The following is a 20,029-nucleotide window of genomic DNA, read 5'->3' on the forward strand; positions in this document are numbered from 1 at the left end:
GAAGCGCAATCTAAATTAGTCATTTATTTCATGAAATTAGACTCATTCACTTCGTTATTTACAGTTCAGGGAATTATATTTTCTCATTCTATACGGTTATTACATACTTGTTGTGAGATATGCATACTGTTTTATATATATTATATAGTCCTTCGCAGTGTTTCCCTTTTATACTGCTTAGTTTTTAGTTAGTTTGTTTTTTATTTTACTTTTGCAATCATTTTTCAGACAACTAATTAGACTGGGTAACAAATCTGTATATCTGGTTCGGATAGCTCGGAAATAAAGAGAAAAGATATTCGGTTTTCCCTCCTACGCAGATGAGTAGAGGAAATTCATATATCATATCACTATACCTGCTCCATTGCATAATCAATAATATTTACTTTCTTTATGTCTTTATATTTCATCTCTCTTGTGTTTTCCGATTATATCTCATATTCAATCGTCCACTATCTCTATCCCCTACTCTCCTTCTTTATCACTCTTCCTCTCTCTCCGTCTCTCTCTCTCTCTCTCTCTCTCTCTCTCTCTCTCTCTCTCTCTCTCTCTCTCTCTCTCTCTCTCTCTTTCTCTTCCATCTATCATTCCTGTCCACTTTGTACTTCATTCAATCTTTTATCCCACTCTCTCTGTATTAATACTCTCCTTTCTTCCCTCTATATAATTCCTATTATGCTTTTTTTTTTGCATCTTTATTGCAAAATATCGAAGTTATTGAAAGGATTTCAGTAATAACAAAGTGGTATGAAGCTAAATTACTCGAATCACGGATATTTCAGGATCGTATCCCGCGAATGAGATATTTTGTAGCCTGCTTACGGTGACAGTAATTAATGCTATCAACATCTGTGATTGGATAATTTATAACGTGAATCTGTACAAATCTACACATCTGTTCCAAAAGTTTCCTCGATTAGTTGTTATTTAGTGAATCTACCGATGATAAAGTATCTATAAAACTATTAAATACGCCAGAAATATAGAAATGATCTATCAGGTGAGTAAAAATGTGTAAATGCCGAAATTAGACATGCTTAAATGCTGAACTAGCTTGCATAGCATTAATCAAATCATTCTGGAGAGATAAGGTGTGTGCATGTATCCAACAATAGGATAATACGACTTATCTGGATCGACTTACTCTGGAGAGTCAGAAAAAACTCGTACAGTGAGTCGGTTGGACACCGTGAAAACAATGGGTGGGAGACAATATGCCTTTCTGTGGAGATAAGTGACAGAGGATTTTTTTGAAACAGGAGTCACTCAATACTCAGATGTTTTGGACAAGCAGCAAAAGAGAGAAATGATCTTGCCAGAAAAATCTCAGAACCCACTAACAAAGCAAGCCATTACATCTGGCTTAAGAGAGTGGACGAGTTATGCAGCAAGAATGAACATTGAGGATGATAGAAACAAGTAGTCAAGAGTCACAACACCTGATTTGATAAAACTCACATTGTTGTAGGGAGTTTTGTCGCCTACATCGGTGAGTAGTTACGGGTTGCTCTGCTGTTGCCTTGGAAGGAAGCACCTGCAGTACTGCTTCACCGCCTGATGAAACATTAACTCCTGAATTCGAAATTCGAAGACAGAATACCCTCAGTACACAAGTGTTTGCCATGTGTGTGTGTAGAGGGGTATCTGTGTGTCTCTGTGTGTTGTGAGTTTGTGCGTGCGTGTGGGGTGGGGGTGTCTAAGTGTGTCTCTGTGTATGTACGTGCGTGTGGGTGTGTTCCGTCTGTGTGCATCAGTATTATTTTGACATAAACACAACCACCACGAAGTAAGACGCCATATCATAGCGATTTTCTTGCATTAATTACATGCAATTTAAGAGGCGGAATGGTTTTAAACACTAACAGTAATAAAGGTGTTGTTCCTAATCAAAAGAAACCAATATTGTAATTAACTATACGAGCTGATATTTCCTTAGCTATAAATGTCCTCAGAAAAATCCTCGATTCGATATCGATTTTCAGTCGTCAATTTCTCTTCATTCACTTAGCCCGATGATGCCCTTAATAGCGGTCTGAACATTTCAATCCCACGTGACTCATTGACCCAATCCTTTCTTGTCAGTATAAGTCATACGGGATCTCCCTACACGCTCAAGTTTTCTTGCATATATCGATCCACAGATGTTCTAACTGATCATATACCGCATGATCTCACCCGTCTGGACGTTAGAATACAGCCACTCCTTGTCTGAGTAATATATTTTATTTTGTTTTAATCCCATTCCCTATGAATACGTGTATTCCATAAAATCAATATTTTAAATGTTGCCACAATATTCAAATGTAAATATCATTATTAAATAGGCTGCGGTCTACTGGAATAAGATGCGAAAGAAAAACATTCCATTCGAATAGCTCCCTCAAAAACTCATTTACAATCTGTCTGCCAGCCAAATTGTCTCTACTCCACACCTTCTCATTCCTTTCACTCTGCAGTTATTTTCTGTGCACTCTTTCACTCTATCTCAAACGAGTATACAATTTGTCACCCAACATATCTCTCTCCAACTCTTTCTCTCTCTCACTCTCTCTCTCTCTCTCTCTCTCTCTCTCTCTCTCTCTCTCTCTCTCTCTCTCTCTCTCTCTCTTAGCTTAACATTTAACATATTTCAACACACATAAACTCTCTCACATACATTCACACACACATGCATATAGGCTTGTAAACATGTATGTGCATGTGAGTGTGTGTGTGTATGTGTGTGTATGTGTGTGTGTGTATGTGTGTGTCTGTGTGTGTGTTTGAGTGTCTGCTTGTATATATAAATATTTGTGTAGACGTGTTCGTGCGTGTATATGTGTTGACACTTGTGAGAGAGTTCTTGTATGAAAGTATCTATACGTAAATATGCATTTATATGTTTGTTTATGTACGCGTGTGCATATGTACAAATATGTGCATGAGCGTGCATGTGCTCACATATTTACTTGTACCTGTATAAGTATGTATGCATATGTGTGTGTGTGTTTGTCTGATTACGTCTATGTGTTTGCATTTGTATGTATGTGGCAATATGCTACAAGACTTACACAATATGTACCAATAAATAATTTATGCCCGGCCTGATTTGAGAACATTAGCATAAAAATAAGAACAATAACTTATATACATTTATAACTTTCAAACTTCCCTACAAGACACTATATTCCAAAAATTCCACCTTCAACACACTAACAAATAATAATCGTTTTATTTAACATACACACACACACACACACACACACACACACACACACACACACACACACACACGTATGGATTATCCCATAAATAATGCGGTTTTTTCAATTGCATGAGCTAAAAGTCAGAGGGGGACAAGATAAACTACCTGCATCAACTTGCTATAAAAGCAGGTAGTAATTTTACCAGATACTTATTCTTGGTGCAACTCTTGAAGAGTGCAGTTCGATTTTAACAGTTTTTGATTCAACGCTGTAATGGAAGTGGCAAAGGAGCATAACCGGTATATTTTGCTTTATAAGTTCAATAAGTGCAACAACACGACGGAAAGGGCGATGAATATAATGCAGTATATGGGGATCGGACAATAGGCATAAGCCAGAGTTAACAGTGGCTCTAGAAATTCCGAGCCGAAACCACAACCTAGAAGACGAGCCTCGTCCTGGAAGATCTGTAGAGCACGACGAGGACGTCCTGAAAACCCTGCTGGAACAAAATCTCATCATAATTGTTGAGGAACTAGTAGAGAAGCTTCGATTTGGTCATTCAACCATTCGTCGACACCTGCCTGCCATCGGAAAAGTTAGCAAATTGAATCAATGGGTTCCTCACAAATTTTCCGAGTCTAATCGCGCGCAGAGAGTGAATGTGTGCTCTTCTTTGCTGTCACGTCTCACCAATGAAACTTTGTTGGACGGAATAGTGACTGACAACGAGAAATAGGTTTTCTATAAAAATGTCAAGCACCTAAGACAGTGGGTAGGGAAAGGAAAAACACCGGCACCCCAGGCTAAAGAAGGTTTTCACCGACGTAATGTGTTGTTATTTGTTTGGTGGGATATGAAAGGTTTAGTCCACTTTGAACTTTTAAGCCCAAACCAAACAATAACAAAGATCTACTGCGAGCAGCTTGAGTGGCTTCAGTCAGCACTAAAAGAAAAACGACCATGTTTGGTTTCAAGACATAAGGTAGTCTTCCAACAGGATAATGCTCAGCCATATACAGTGTGGATGACATTCCAAAGGCTGGAGCAGTTTGAGTGGGAAACGATGCCCCACCCACCATATTTGCTGGATATTACCCCATCTGATTATCATTTATTCTGCAGTCTTCAAAATCATTTGGACAGAAAAAATATGAATTCTGTAGACGAAGTCAGAACAGTACAGGAGGAGCATTTTTCGTCATGGACAAGTGAATTTTGGAAAAAGGGATCTTGCACATCTACCGCATGGATGGAAGAGCAGTGTAGAAAATGAAGGAGAATATATTTTAGATTGAAAAGGAACTTTGTTTATCTCAATTTTGAAAAATAAAAGTATTTTAAAAACCGCATTATTCAAGGGATGACCCTATATATATATATATATACATATATATATATATATATATATATATATATATATATATATATATATATGCACATGCAAGTTTTGCTTTCTCTGTATATTCACAGTTGGTGTCTGGTAAGGCGTGATGCATGTTGAGTTCTGCTTTTATTACTTATTTCCCCATTCCATAACTAGAGTGCATTTGGTTCATAACGTACACTATATGTGTGGTTTGTGTGTGTTACTGAATTGTGTATCCGTTCTATTTTTGTTAGTACATTTGTTTTGCATTGTTACATAATACGTTGCAAAAACGCGTCATTGCTATAATTTCATATAGTCTTTGTTTGGAGTGATTTCGAGTAAAAAAAAGAAATAACTAAAAAGTGTAAAGATAAGGTGTGGTTTCAAACCAAAGGTAAAGGACTAATTAAATAATTTGAAAACTCTTAAATAAATAGATTTCATTTGTGCATAGTTGTGTCACCAATGTAAATGGAAGAAAAATGTATCGTATTTGTATGTGTGTGTATGTATGTGCGTACATGTGTTTGTGCGTGTGTGTGTATGTGCGTGTATATATATATATATATATATATATATATATATATATATATATGCATATAGGTGAATGTATGTATGCATATGTATGTATGGATTTATGTATTATCACAATTCTGTTATTGCTATGCTTATTTAATTGCGATTGATATTTATATCAGAAGAATTGTCTATGATGGCCTGTAAACGATAGCATATGTTACATAAGAATTAAATATAAATTTCATATATAGATGATATACTACAGTAAAAGAGTGAATAGGCAACTATATACGTAGATTTATGAAGTATGACAGTTTAGTTTGCATATTAAAGTACAAAATATACGAGTACATATGACGAGAATTTCAAGGAGTGCTGTGTCTAATACACATGAAACGGTTTATTGTACAAAATACGACAGTAATTTCAGTGCTATGAAATAGAGATAATGAGACATTTATATATCCTTATATAAACTTGTTGTGGTGAGCTTAGATGTATCGTTTGGTAGGCAAATTTGCAACGGCACCAAAATTTGATAAGACATGAAAAGAAGTTTACGTTGACTAGCCTATTTTTTTATGAATGTTAAAAACATTGATTCTGGATGAAGTTCGAGATATCTTCCACAATAGATGTTTCACATAATGTAAATTTGAAATGAACTTCAAAGATACCGACATAAAATAACAACAATCATAACAGCATCGAAAGCAAAAGTTGTAGCAAGCAGAGCAATTAAAGCAATAAGAGCAATAATAATAATGAATAGTTGTAGGGGCAATAGTTTGTAGTACTAACCTAATTTTGCAAGACACCTCTTCACCCCTCTGCCTTGAAAATCTTTTTGTCAGATCCTACTGTATGTTTAATCTGCCAAATACACATAAGATGAATTGATTCGACGATGAAAATGTTTCAATAAAAGATCACTGTGAAAAATCTAGTTCATACAATTACCAAAGCAAATTATTGTATGCATGGTAAAGTTGTTAAGAAAAATATAACAAAGCGAAAATCATAGCTTATGATTCGTTCTTTTTCACCCTTATTCTATATATCCCTTTATTTTATTCAGCTGTAATTTTCATCACTAGTGTTTATTCATTCAGCCATTTTCTCGCGTATTCATCATGTTCCATTTTTAATAACACCAGTATAATATATCCCCTACCAAACTTCCACCAATTAATAAATCGTTTAACCTCTGATTGTTAAATATTAGCCTTTGTCTTGGATAATCCAAGCTTTTTAAATCAGGTCTATTCCCATGCAAGTAAAAATGAGTGTGGGTGAAATATTTTGATACAAACACAACAAATTAGGGGTAAAGAAAAATACCTTATCCACACCAATGAATCTGGGCTTTCATTTAATTCAACTGAACTGTGACCTTTCATTTATTTGAAGTTGATTTTGCTTTGTTTTTCCTTTTGTTTCTCTATACACAAGCTTTGTTCTAACATGCTGTATGGGTTAGTAATCTAGGCTTAGGTAAGTTGCACCCCAGAACAAATTCAACATCATACACACATGCGCACTTAATTATATTATGAAATTCACACTGTTATGCACATATGAATACATAAACATCTATCTATCTATCTATCTACTCAGTCTCTCTCTCTCTCTCTCTCTCTCTCTCTCTCTCTCTCTATATATATATATATATATATATATATATATATATATATATATATATATATATACGATGGACTCTCCCATCATTAGATAATGTCTTTATAGTAATCAAATGTTTGTGCAGACATTAGTTCACTCCTTCCATCAGATCGACACAGGTGCAACGGGTGCCACATGTCACATGTCGAATTGATCGCAGAGCAGCATGAAATGAAGTGCTGTGCTCAAGAACACAACGAAATGCCTGGTCTGGGAATCGAACCTGCGATTTTGCAGTCCACTAACCCATGCGCCTTCACACACACACACACACACACACACACACACACACACAGATATATATATATATATATATATATATATATATATATATATATATATATATACAGGGGTTGGACAAAATAATGGAAACACCTAGCATCATACCATCATAATGTTGAAATATCTCTAAAACCGTCAAAAGTTTGTTTATTTTTATGTTTTTTTATTTATTATTAGTGTTGCTTAATGTTTTGCTAAAATTACTGTTTCTTTTCAGATATCATCAGAAAAAGGTAATTAAAATTCATTAAAATAAAAGATCTATCAGACTTTCAAACAAGTCAAATTGTTGCTGCTCGGTTGGTAGGCACTAGCATAACGAAAACAGCCGAAATGTTTGGTGTATCAAGAATTACTGTCTAGAAAATAATGATAGCCTTCGAGAAAGAGGGGAAAACCTCCTTGTTGAAACAAAACTCCGGAAGAAAACCAAAACTTTCAGATAGGGACCGTCGGACTCTTACGGGAATTGTTGGAAAGGATCACAAAAGTACAGCTCCCAAAATTACTGCAGAGCTTAATTACCACCACGAGAACCCAGTTTCCACAAAGACTGTTCGCCGGGAGATGCACAAAGCCGGATTTCACAGGAGGGTTACAATCAGAAAACCACTAATTTCAAAAACAAACGTTGCAAAGTGTTTATAGTGGTTAAAAACCCGTAGAATTGGTCCCTAGAGCAGTGGAAGAATGTTATTTTTTCGGATCAGTCATCTTTTATCTCATTTCCAACCACCAGCCAAATATACGTGTGGAGACAGCCAAAAGAAGCATTTGACCCAGACTGCCTTCTTCCAACTGTTAACCATGGAGGAGGATCTGTGATGATCTGGGAGGGGGGGGGGGCTATATCTTGGAAATCAGCCGGCCCAATGGTTTCCCTTCATGGAAGAATTAATAGTCAAGACTATTTAAGCATTTTATTTGATCAAATTCATCCTATGGTTGCGGAACTGTTTCCAGAGGGAAACGCAATCTTTCAGGATGATAATGCACCAATTCACGCAGCCAAAGTTGTTACTGAATGGCACGAGGAACAGTCTAATGAAGTTGAACATCTTATCTGGCCACCACAGTCCCCAGGTCTCAATATTATTGAACATCTATGGTGCATATTAGAAAAACAAGTAAGGAGTTGATATCCTCCATCATCATTACAAGAACTGGAGACTGTTTTAGCTGAAGAATGGACAAAAATTCCTTTGGAAACGATTCAAACATATTGATACACAAGCATGCAGTATACACACATGGTCGAATATACATGCTCAAATATGTGTATAAATGCAATACGAAGAATCAGATTTTAATTCTAGATTATTATGAGGTAATTTTTTTCCTCTGCCTATAATTTTATAATGCCGTATAATTTTAGGGACGTCTAATATAGATATTTAGATGTTTATGTTTGTTAAAATAAACTGAAATAGGTTACACCAAAATTTGTAATTAGATTGCTAACGTGAGTCTTTTTCAAACGAATAAGGTGATAAATATGTAAATGACTGAATTTTACCGCATTCTAAAACACTGTTACTTATTCAACATGCAACACCGAGTTCTGCAAGATTTCACCTCAAAAAATTTGTAAGTTCAAGCTTTACATGCGTGGCGCACTTGCCCACCTTTCTTCCTGTGATGACATTATTGCCCCAAGAAATAATTTACGTTGGTGCAAGTTCACGTATTTGTAAAGAAGTGGTTATATAGTCGATGAAGTCGACGAAATTATTCTCTTGGTACTTCTCTTAACGACTTATAGAAAAGTAAGGAACAAAAGTGGAAGTTGCTTCGGCATGATTTAAACCCAGATTTATAGGGATTAGTGTGAATACAGCAAGGTATTTAGTTTACCGCTCTACCATCATCATTCCACTGCTTTCTAGCCTAAAACTTTATAATAATTGTCTCTAACTTAGGCATAAAGCTCGCAGTTTTGAAAGGAGAACGTTAGTCAATGCCTTGGACCCCAGCCCTTGACTGTTACTTTATTTTACCGACTTCATTACATCACTTATGCCCTAAATATAGCGTACAAGATGAGCTTCTTCATTAGTCTGAGTAAAACTCAGATCCTGATTCAACCAACTCCAGGAAGGACCAGCTCTTGATTGCCTGCCTCTAACCTCGAAAGTAACCAACTCGATACTATCAAGAACTTTAGCTAACTGAAAAGCTAAATCTCGATTACCACTAACATCGTTTCCTAAGTTCATGCCTTTGGGTACCGTCGATTGCAAGCTTTTCAGAACCGAGACATCCGGACTGATGCGAATTTATTCACGTATGAATCAGTTCCTATTCCTGACCTTGTGCACTCATAAGAAATTTTAGTCATCTAACGTTGATGTCTTTCTAAAATTGGAATGCTTTAATTAGCGTTGCCTCAGGAATACCCTCAATATAGTTGGGCGGGGACTACAAAATGGATATAACATCCTCAAAAAGGTAGAAACCATCAGCGTCGAAGTAACCAACAAAATGAACTGCCTTCGGTGTATAGAACATGTACTTCGAATGAAAGACCACCAACTTCCCAAGAAAAATCCCTACGTCCAGTTGTGACAAGGAAAACAAAGATGGAAAACTGCTGAAGCGCCTCGAGGACGTTCAGAAGGCAACACTTATCATCTGCCTTATCTGTCTCAGAACTTGAAAGCCTTCAGTCTTGACATGACAACCTTATCTTTTACCATTCATCAAGAAGTGGACCACTCTGAATTATCCTGTCAAAAGGATTGTGAAACCAGGAGTTAGAGAGAAAAACCGCGACTCCAACTGTCGAAATTCGCTCTCCCTTCCGAACTAATCCCACCCAGTTTCAGGAGATTTCTAAGACTGGATTTAATACACCCACTTCATTGACACACCAGTAATTCCTGATCTGGAAGACAATAATTCTCAATTTCAAGGGATTATAGTGATGTTGTTATTTAAATTATCCAGCATTCGAGGTATACTGATTTGTCATACAAAACCAAAGTTGTTTTGAAAGAAGATAAAACTTGCAATGTTGTGCTAACAATAATAAATTGACGTGGATATGGTTTCATAAAAAGCAAATAACCGAACATCCCAGCAATGTATATCTTCCTTTGAGTTATAACTTTGTAGACAAAGAACTTTCCAACATGATCCATGTGAAAGAGGGAGTCCGCTAGAAGTACACGGAATACAAGTGAACATAAACGTATCTATATCTCAGCAGACAAAGGATATTGATGAAATATTAAGAGTGAAACTTAACTCATAACATCAGAAGAAATATTATCTGCTTCGATCTCACTACTCTTGGAGGCCCTCAAAGAGAATGGATACAGCTCCTACTTTCAGACCAAGACAAGGAAAACAATACAATTTTAGAACGGACTGTAGCTCAAAAATTACATTGCTATGGAGACTGCAATGATCTCTAGGTTGGATGATCTGGATATCATATCAAATATCTGTGAATATGAAGATATTTATGGTCAGCTTATACAGAAACTGAACGTATTATAATCTGATTATAACTTCAAGTTCAGACTAATAATGGCCCACTTTGTTACATTTCTTAATATTTTATGCAGTAGTTTTGAGAAAGCTGGCATTTTAAAAAGAAAGAAGATTAACGACTGATCCGAATTCAACATAATATATTGATCAGTTGCAATACTAAAAATACGCAAAACTTACTCAATTTTCAAATTTTCCCTCAATAGCAACCGATACTTCGTATCTTGGAGGATGACTCAAGGCATTTCAATTAAATAATGAATGTATACTTTCGTCGATATTTAAAAGTATATATAAAAGTATTCACATATGTATACAGAAAATCTGTTATAGACTGACTTATAACAGATAGATAGATAGATAAGATAGATAGATAGATAGATAGATAGATAGATAGATAGATAGATAGATAGATAGATAGATAGATAGATTACATTTACATATATGTGTGTGTGAATTTATATTCATTATATATATATATATATATATATATATACATATATATATATATATACATATATATACACATACATATGTACATACATACGCATATACATGAATGGATGGATTGATGGGTGCACGGTTGGGTGGATGGATGGACGAATACGTACACAGGCATATATTAATAGGCGTAAATGCAGATAGATATATAGATAAATTTTGCATATAAGAGAGAGTGTCAATTAATTTACCGTCTATCATTTCTCTTGATTCAGCTACTTTCTCCTTTTCATTCTATTGTTTGCCTTTAACACTACGTTTACCGAAAAGAAAACGAAATAATATAAGAAATAAAAAGCTACTTTATGAAGCTAATGAAGAGAGCGGAGAAAAGAGGAAGATAGGAGAGAGAAAGAGAAAATTGAGAACAATTCGAAACGCTAACAATAAAAGGCGCCGGAATTTATAACCGGTAAGTTATTTTCGTGTCAGTTTTATTCACGTTTTTAACAACGAATATTCTTTCATAATGATTTACCCAATTTATCCCTGTTGTTAACTCTTTAAAGACTATTTTCTAAACACAATCACACACACACACACACACACACACACACACACACACACACACACACACACACACACCATACACATGCACACGCTCGCGCGCACACACACAATTTTACTGTCACTACATATCTCGAAATTCTTTTTCTTCTCATTCTCAACGTATTTAACTCAAGTACTCCCAGTATTTGTTATTGTATTTTCCTTCGTGCATTTTCTGCATCGATTCAATTGTTATTTATTGTATTTTCTTCGTGCGAAACTATATACGCGGAATGAAGAGAAAATCTTTTGTCGCCATAATACTTCCCATGTTTATGGATAGAATATCCATGAACACTGTGGATGAAATTCAGAAGAAAGAACCAAACTCAAATGTAAAATGTAGCGTTATATCTTTAAAGGGTCATTTTGCCAATAAGAAAGACGTGCACTGGTTCTTTTTCACTTCTTTTTATTATTATTAGTCAATTCGACAATAACTTAACTGACTGACGTCTTGATTAAGCGATCAATCACTCTATCGATAAGCTGGTCTGTTAAAACCAGCGTCCGTTCGTCGTCATTTACGACCTCATTAATGACATGCTCTCGTTTCTTCAGGACTTAGATAAACCAGCTGATTAAGCGAATGACGAAATACTCTTGCTAAAAGCAGTCTTAATCCCTTAATGCCTTTAGCGGAACCACTTTGTTGTATGTATCTGAATAAGGTTTCCTTTTTGAAGGTAACTTTACTTCTTTACACATTTCTTTCTCTATCTAACCCATATAAAAACAAATAGTCTTTTTAAAGGTGGGTCAGTAGCAGTGCATCTCAAAGTTTACAACCCTGCTCGTTAACTAGTTCAGTAAATGTAACTTTAGTCTAATTGGATGTGTTGAGTTGTCAACATTTTTCGTTTGGAAAATAAACTACCATTATCATCAAACGTATGTTTGATAATCATGTCGGCTTCCTTTCTGTAATATGGGTTTTAATGTTCGTCCACTTATATACTGTCTCTCATCAGTAATATTCCTGAACGTTTGTACAAGGTTCTTCTTGACACCTAATGAAATATACGTTTTTTCGAGGAGGTGGGTCAGCTGATTCGATGACTTTATTATATAAATCTTACAAGTTTTTTTTTCTGTATGCTTCTGTTAAAAAAAGATATGCATCAAACAGAATAATACAGTTAATACTTGTTCATGTGTATTCGTCTATTTTTGTGTCATGCTTAAGAAAGAATAGTTAGTTTAAAGATTGTTTCATATTCATGAAAATGTTTTATGTTATCCGAAATATTTTCTCTAATAATATTGTATGCACTACCTTATCTTGTATCGCAACCAAAATTCAGTTCACAACATAACGAACAAAAAGTCAATCAGTCTTGCAATTGTAATGGCTTAATCTCTCTACAAACAAATCTATGCTGCCTTAAAATCAGAGATCACATGTCCAAATCCTAATTTCAAAAGACATGTTCAAAGACAAGATGTCCAGTGTCATACAAACCAAATTCAATAACAAAGGAGTGAATGAATGCATTTTGCTCCAACAAGAATATATTGTGAATAATTCCTCAATAGACTAACATACTGAGATAGATGGACAAAAACGTATTGCATATTTTGTTTATGATTTACTTTGAAGATTCAATCGGTTCTGTCTGTGTCACAGGTCAGCTCAAGCTAGGTTATCTAAAGCTTTGTAACTATAATAGCTGCATGACTAAGAATAATAACCACCAGAATGAGTCATCGAATATCTGCCTATTTATGATTGTATCAATACGCACAGAAGTTAAACCCTTTTTCTCCTCTCAACGCTTTTCTTCTACCAGTTCCTGTTCTACAGCAAATTAAAATAAGGTTCAAATAACTCGATTTTCTTCATATTTCATATTTCTAACGATATAAATGAAACGGATATATTTTCAAATGACGGTTTCATTTAGTGTTTTATGTAACTCTTGCTGCATGAAACTTCGTCTTAAATTATTATTCTTTGTGTGGGTGTGCCGACTAGTCATTAGTAAAACTTTTCAATCGGACAGTAGAAGATTTATTGTCGTTTTCACTCAAATAATCTTTAATTTGATGGTTAATTTGTATGAGAATCCTGATCAAAGTTTTATTTCCAATTTGGCAGTCCAATACTCTATAACTTTCTGTTTATTCGACTGCCTACCTTGAAACCTGACAACTTAAGTGTCTACCTAAATTTCTTTCTATCACTCAAACACATCACATATACAGACATGTATGTATATAGATATACAAGTGTACTTATCTTGCATTTGAAACATCACATATCTGCCTAGATAGTTAACTTTATATACGTCACAGTAATCTGTAATCTTAACTGTTAAAGCTATCTTGTAGACGGATATTAATACAGACAGTTAAGACCTTCTTCTTAAACGAATATTTCAGACATTCTGAACATTTATCAATTACAACTCATTACTTCTGAAGTCTGAAAGCGTTATTTGTAACAATTTTGTTTCACTCTTTTTTTTTTGTCGATATACCTCAGGTAGTATACATAATTTTACCGTAGTTAAAGTTTCGAAACTATTTACCACTTATTTCTAGTGATCCCAGAATCACACGCGTTCTGTTTCAATGTATAAGACAAAGGATATGTGTTTTATAATTTTTTTCATATATTAAAACTTTGATGATACCTAGTTTTGGAGGTGTCAGGTATTTTGCAGACTTCTAGGACTTCCTTTATCAGTGTAAAAACTATTTTGAATAGGACGATGAATATGATTATTATTGTATTACATAATCATCTAATAAATATTCATCAAACTTGCTATAAAAAAACATGATCACGTATCATATATTAGAAATCTTCCTCAATCTATTTGCATTTTCTATAATTGATACATAATGGCCCCACCAGAGAATGTGGAGGCAGCGCCCATAATAACTTTCGAACTCCTGCGACTAGCTGGGGAAGTTATCTTAAATATCAGTGGCCTGGCTTGAATGATTGCAACGTAGTAGTCTCTTCTAAAGGCCCCCAATGACTAAGTAATGGTGTTAAAATAGCTGAGAAATTAAATCTGCCATCCAAGAGCAAAATCATCTTCTTCGATAAGATTCGACACAGTTTCTGTCAACCAATTCTTCTAACATGGCTTTGGTTGATCCGAAGCTATGGAACAAGGTGATGCTCAAAGTGCGATTAGTGAAATCGAAACCGAAACCACATAGCTATTCTTAACCTCAGAATCATACGTTGTTTACATCAGTATGGAATCTAGGTCCATTTTTAAGGGATAGAAAAGAGAAGGCCATGATTTCATACTGTGTTTGAATATACTAATGGAAATATTTGGAATACTTTCGATTGAAAATTGATATAATGACAATAGTAACTTTAAATCGTGAGAAATATTAATAATTTCCCTGAAGCTAAACATAGACGACTGAACTGATTCCTGGGAAATGCCTAGTACTTATTTAATCAAACCTGAAGAGATCGGTAATCTAAGTTATAGGAAATAGAGAAAGGTATGTTGAGGATGAAAGTTATGACATTAATTATAATAATAGAGATTACAATAATTATGTATATTTAATATACCAAGGTAATGTCTTTGTAAAAGACTACCCATAGTTAGTTACATAAAGGTTGCTCACTTTAGGGCTATACACTTGTTAATAATAATCCTTTCTACTATTGGCATAAGGCTTGAAATTTTAAACGAGGGAGCTAGTCGATCACATTGACCCCAGTGCTCAACTGGTACATATTTTATTGATGCCGAAAGGATGAAAGGCGAAGTCAGCGACGCCGGCATTTGAACTCAGAACGTAAAACCGAAAGAAATGAATAACGCTGATGATTTTGTCCGGCACGGTGACGAGTTTGCCTGCGCGCCACCTTCTAATTGTATAATAATATCCTCCAAACACTTGACCAGAATTAATGTTTAATGTTTATTTTATGAAGTATAATATCTTTTGAACACATCACAGTACATTCAACAAAATCTAAACTTTGCAGTACTCACTTTTCCAGCTTGAGGTAGAAAGGGTTACAGTTCGCATTAATCCAACTTGATGGTTTTATCAGCTGTCTCCGATTAAATCCTGCAACGTACGATAAAAGAATTACAATTCAGGTCGTAAATCAGGTTTCGATAACGATTTCATTTGTTTAACTTAATATTTGACAGTTGATTTTTCATCTATTCTCCAATATTATGTCTCTTTTAAATACTTGCGTATAAAGTCAAATGCTTTTATGAATCTGTTGTATGCAACGTATCTGTGTAGAAATGTGTCGTACAGTATTATACATTAACACACTTACATGCATACATACTCATTTTTATACATATATGCACAAGTGTATACATACGCACACGCACACATATATATATATATATATATATATATATATATATATATATATATATATATATATATATATATATATATATATATATATATATATATATATATATATATATATATATATACGTCTACAAACATATACACATGTATACCTACTTATATGTATGCGTGCACTTCGACAGACAAAAATATTAAATCATAATGAAATGTATTTATCTGTCAGTCTAGAAATCTTGATATGTCTATATGCCTATCTATGACTCTCTTCTTATATGTATAGAAGCGCACGCACGCACACACACAACACACACACACACACACACACACACATACACACACACACACACACACACAAACACACACCCACACACACACACACACACACACACATACATTTACATGCATGTATGTATGCATATATATTTATAGAAGTTGGATGGCATTGCCAGAGACAAATGTATTACGAAAAAGCGCAACTGCTCTCATGGCGCCGAAATGCCAGTCAATTGCATGCCAAAATCTAATGTATGAAATGAAAACAACCTGTCTCATTCTAATCCTCTAAGATCACTACGATAATAACCATGATTATTACAGTTAAACAAAGCAGTTGAGAATAAATGAGCAGCATGACGTGTTGGGCAGTTCTAACCAATAAAACCTTGTTGTCAGGGGTGCAAACGCTTGAGGAAAATTTAATAGAAATCTGATTGAATCGCCTTCCTTGGATACATGTACAGTTACAGCCTCACAAATTTTTGTCTTTCTATCTTTCTTTCGATGGTTTTCTTTTTCCATGGTTTTCTGTGACCTTTCTTATTGAGTCTGCTATATAGTAGGGCAAACAAGGTTCCACCAATGTATTTTACTAGTAATGACTGAAGAGAAGTGTATCTACGTAATAATTCCTCGGGTAACCTTTTCAAACATCCCTATTAAATGCATTCGAAAAATCAGTAATTGGTTTTCTGATTATTCTAATATATGCATACATATATCTATATCTATCTGTGTGTGTGCGCGCGTACGTATACATATATATATATATATATATATACACACACACACACACACACACACACTTATATGTATGTATGTATGTATGTATGTGTGTATGTATGTATATATACGCGTGTGGTCTCTCTGTACAATTTAGCATGTTAAATGCATTACTTGTGAGATAGAGGCAATTGGTTGTTCTTTAAGTATAAGAGATATCCATCATCGGAGAATCAGCGTCATCGATTTGGAATGGTAAAGAATCGGGAGTTATGACTTACACCCAAATCATTTCCATCCGAAATCAATAAGGCTGATCTTCCATAGATCAGAATTGGAAGCGCTGAAGCGGATTACTGCAACCAGGAACATAATCTCAGCTGCAGTCTAGATTCGACAAGAGCTTACTACCTACAGCAGTCATATATATATATATATATATATATATACATATATAAATATATACATATATACATTCACACCCACGCGTACATACATATATTGTATTAGAAGCAATCTGTCGGTTACGACGACGCGGGTCCCAGCTGATACGATCAACGGAAAAGCATGTTCGTGAAATTAACGTGCAAGTGGCTGAACACTCCACAGACAAGTGTACCCTTAACGCAGAGTTCAGGAAGATTCAGCGTGACAAGGCTGGCCCTTTGAAATACAGGTACTACTCATTTTTGCCAGCTGTGTGGACTGGAGCCGGGAATCGAACGCACAACGTTACGATCGTGAGTCGAATGCCCTAACCACTGAGCCACGCGGCTTCACTACATTGGGTGGCGTTCAATTATTAAATAAAAATGAAGAAATACATATTAAATACAGGACATCAACGAGCGAAAAATACGTAAAGACATGACGAAAGACAAGTACGGGACAAAATACCAAAAGAAGTCTAACTCTGCCTCGTTGAATATATACATGCATATTCATAAACGTATTTATATATACATTCACACCCATACCTACATACATATATTTTACATAATGTGCATATATGGGGATTTTAATAAAAAATAGAGAAAATGTACATTGAATATAAAAAAATAAAGGCTTTTTTTATGAAAAGTAGCAATAAATAAATACAATTAGTTGAACTGAGGTAGAATTAAGAGGAATTAAATTCATTATTTTTAATTATTAAAGAGATTCAAAGTTAAACCGGTATCGTCATTGCTGTTCACTGGCTTTGAACGCGCACCGATTATCAAACACTGTAGGGTCTACTAGTCCCTGAGTAATCATTGAAAAAAATATTAACCAACACAAGATTTTATCCATTAACAACGGAACCAAAAGTGAAAAAATGCGGTCGGCCTAACTGTGGCACATGACCCCACCTTTTGGAGGGTACAGAATTCCACTTTAAACAAGGTAAAATATTTAAGATTAAATCAAATTTCACCTGTGCCTCGGAAAAACTAATACATACATACATACATACATACATACATAAATACATACATACATACATACATACATACATACATATACATGCACGAATATATATATATACATATATATATACATATACATAGACATATACATTATTAATATACACACACACTCAAAGATATCTATACATGTACATGTTCATATTTGTGCACACATACATAAGTACACATGATTTTTTTTTTAATTAATTAATATAATTAAAGATTCATCTCTATGGTTAAATAAATTTAGAAGGTTTTTGTCATTTTAGCCACTACTCTTGATTTTTGTCCGAGTGTTTTTCCTTCGGTCTGCAAAAATGGAATTTTAAAAAAGCATTAAAAAAGCATTTACATATATATATATATATATATATATATATATATATATATATATATATATATACACGTATATGTGTGTGAGTGTGTGCGTGTGCGTGCGTGTGTGTGTGTGTGTGTATGTGTGTGTGTATGTATCTGTGTCTGTGTCTGTGTGTGTATTCGTGCGTATGTCTGTGTGTGTATTTGTGTGTTGTGTGTGTATGCATGTTAGGTGGTATAGCAGTGCAATGTAAAAGTGGTTTTCGCAAGTCAATCAAAAATTGACATCACTTGGTAATCAACTACTTTCAAAGAATTCTAATTCCTCCTTTAATTTCTTTTATTCACCTTCGAAACCTCGAACAAAACATTTTCCCTCTCGTCCATTCATCCCTTTTCTTTTAGTCTGTCTCTTTCTCTCGTGACAGTCGATACTTCTATGGAAATTATTACCCTAGCAATCACCCGTGCTCTTTTGCACAGAAACAGACGACGCATTCTAAGACAAAAATCAATATATTTGTTTTCCAAAGTAACCTTAACATATCAGAACTTTCCATTGAGATTATTTCTTCTAAATAGTTATCAGTTTGTTTAATGATAGATTGATGTATTTTTGATGTGTGTTTAACTATGTGTTTTCTTAGGCGTACTTATTTGTTGTATCCAATTTATTTATATTTGAATGTATCTTCACCATCGTATATGATTGAACAAGACATCTGTGAAACTTGATCGAGAAAATTGTGAGGGTTTGTATTTCTTTAACTTCAGAATTGCACCTCATAATGCAGCAAGGCGCAACCGTGGTGTCAGTAATCATAACTCACAACGAAAACTTCACTTGCTTATAACATATGTGTAAATCTGTTGCTGTTTTGTAGCACATTGAGAAAACTGTTATATGGCATTTATAAACAACGTGCCTATGTCTCCATCGATAGTTTAGAATTCAAGCAACATATAACTATGTATTTATACATATGTGTATATAGCCATGGACAGTGAATTTATCGAGGTTGTGTAGTACATTGAGAAAACTGTTACACGGTATGTCACAACAACGTGCTTATGTCTCCACCGATAGTTGAGGATTCAAGCAACATATAACTATGTATTTATAAACAACCCTACACAGAGACCACATCGCGCCTACTTCCCCCACAAATACGCGCGCGCATGCAACATTATTCCCAAAGTCTCCTTCCCTACTCGACATGTCTTATCACCATGTACACACAGACATTAAATGCAAGCATTTCGCCACACACTTCTAACAAGAACACTGATTCTGACATCTTTTCATTACAACCAAATACATTTCAAATTTAGTTACTACCCTCATCGAATACTTTAAT

At 34.7% G+C, this 20,029-nt stretch overlaps 1 protein-coding gene across 8 annotated transcripts in view; it reads right to left on the reverse strand.

The window, feature by feature from the left end:
- The window catches only part of LOC106879437 (proto-oncogene tyrosine-protein kinase receptor Ret), a 355,783-nt gene that overhangs the window by 214,566 nt on the left and 121,188 nt on the right, over positions 1-20,029 (reverse strand). For 2 of the 8 annotated variants that reach the window (XM_089347496.1, XM_089347494.1), the window contains 3 exons: positions 15,561-15,639; positions 11,226-11,287; positions 5,878-5,949 (listed from right to left, as the gene is read on the reverse strand). The exons of 1 other annotated variant lie outside the window; for it this stretch is intronic. The gene's annotated coding sequence lies outside the window, so the exon portion shown is untranslated. The remainder of the gene's footprint in view (positions 1-5,877; positions 5,950-11,225; positions 11,288-15,560; positions 15,640-20,029) is intronic. 5 more of the 8 variants (XM_089347497.1, XM_089347493.1, XM_052978606.2 and 2 more) reach the window with 3 other exon arrangements.

This window comes from Octopus bimaculoides, chromosome 2, assembly GCF_046866305.1.
Source record: "Octopus bimaculoides isolate indiv1 chromosome 2, ASM4686630v1, whole genome shotgun sequence".
NCBI classification, from domain to species: domain Eukaryota; kingdom Metazoa; phylum Mollusca; class Cephalopoda; order Octopoda; family Octopodidae; genus Octopus; species Octopus bimaculoides.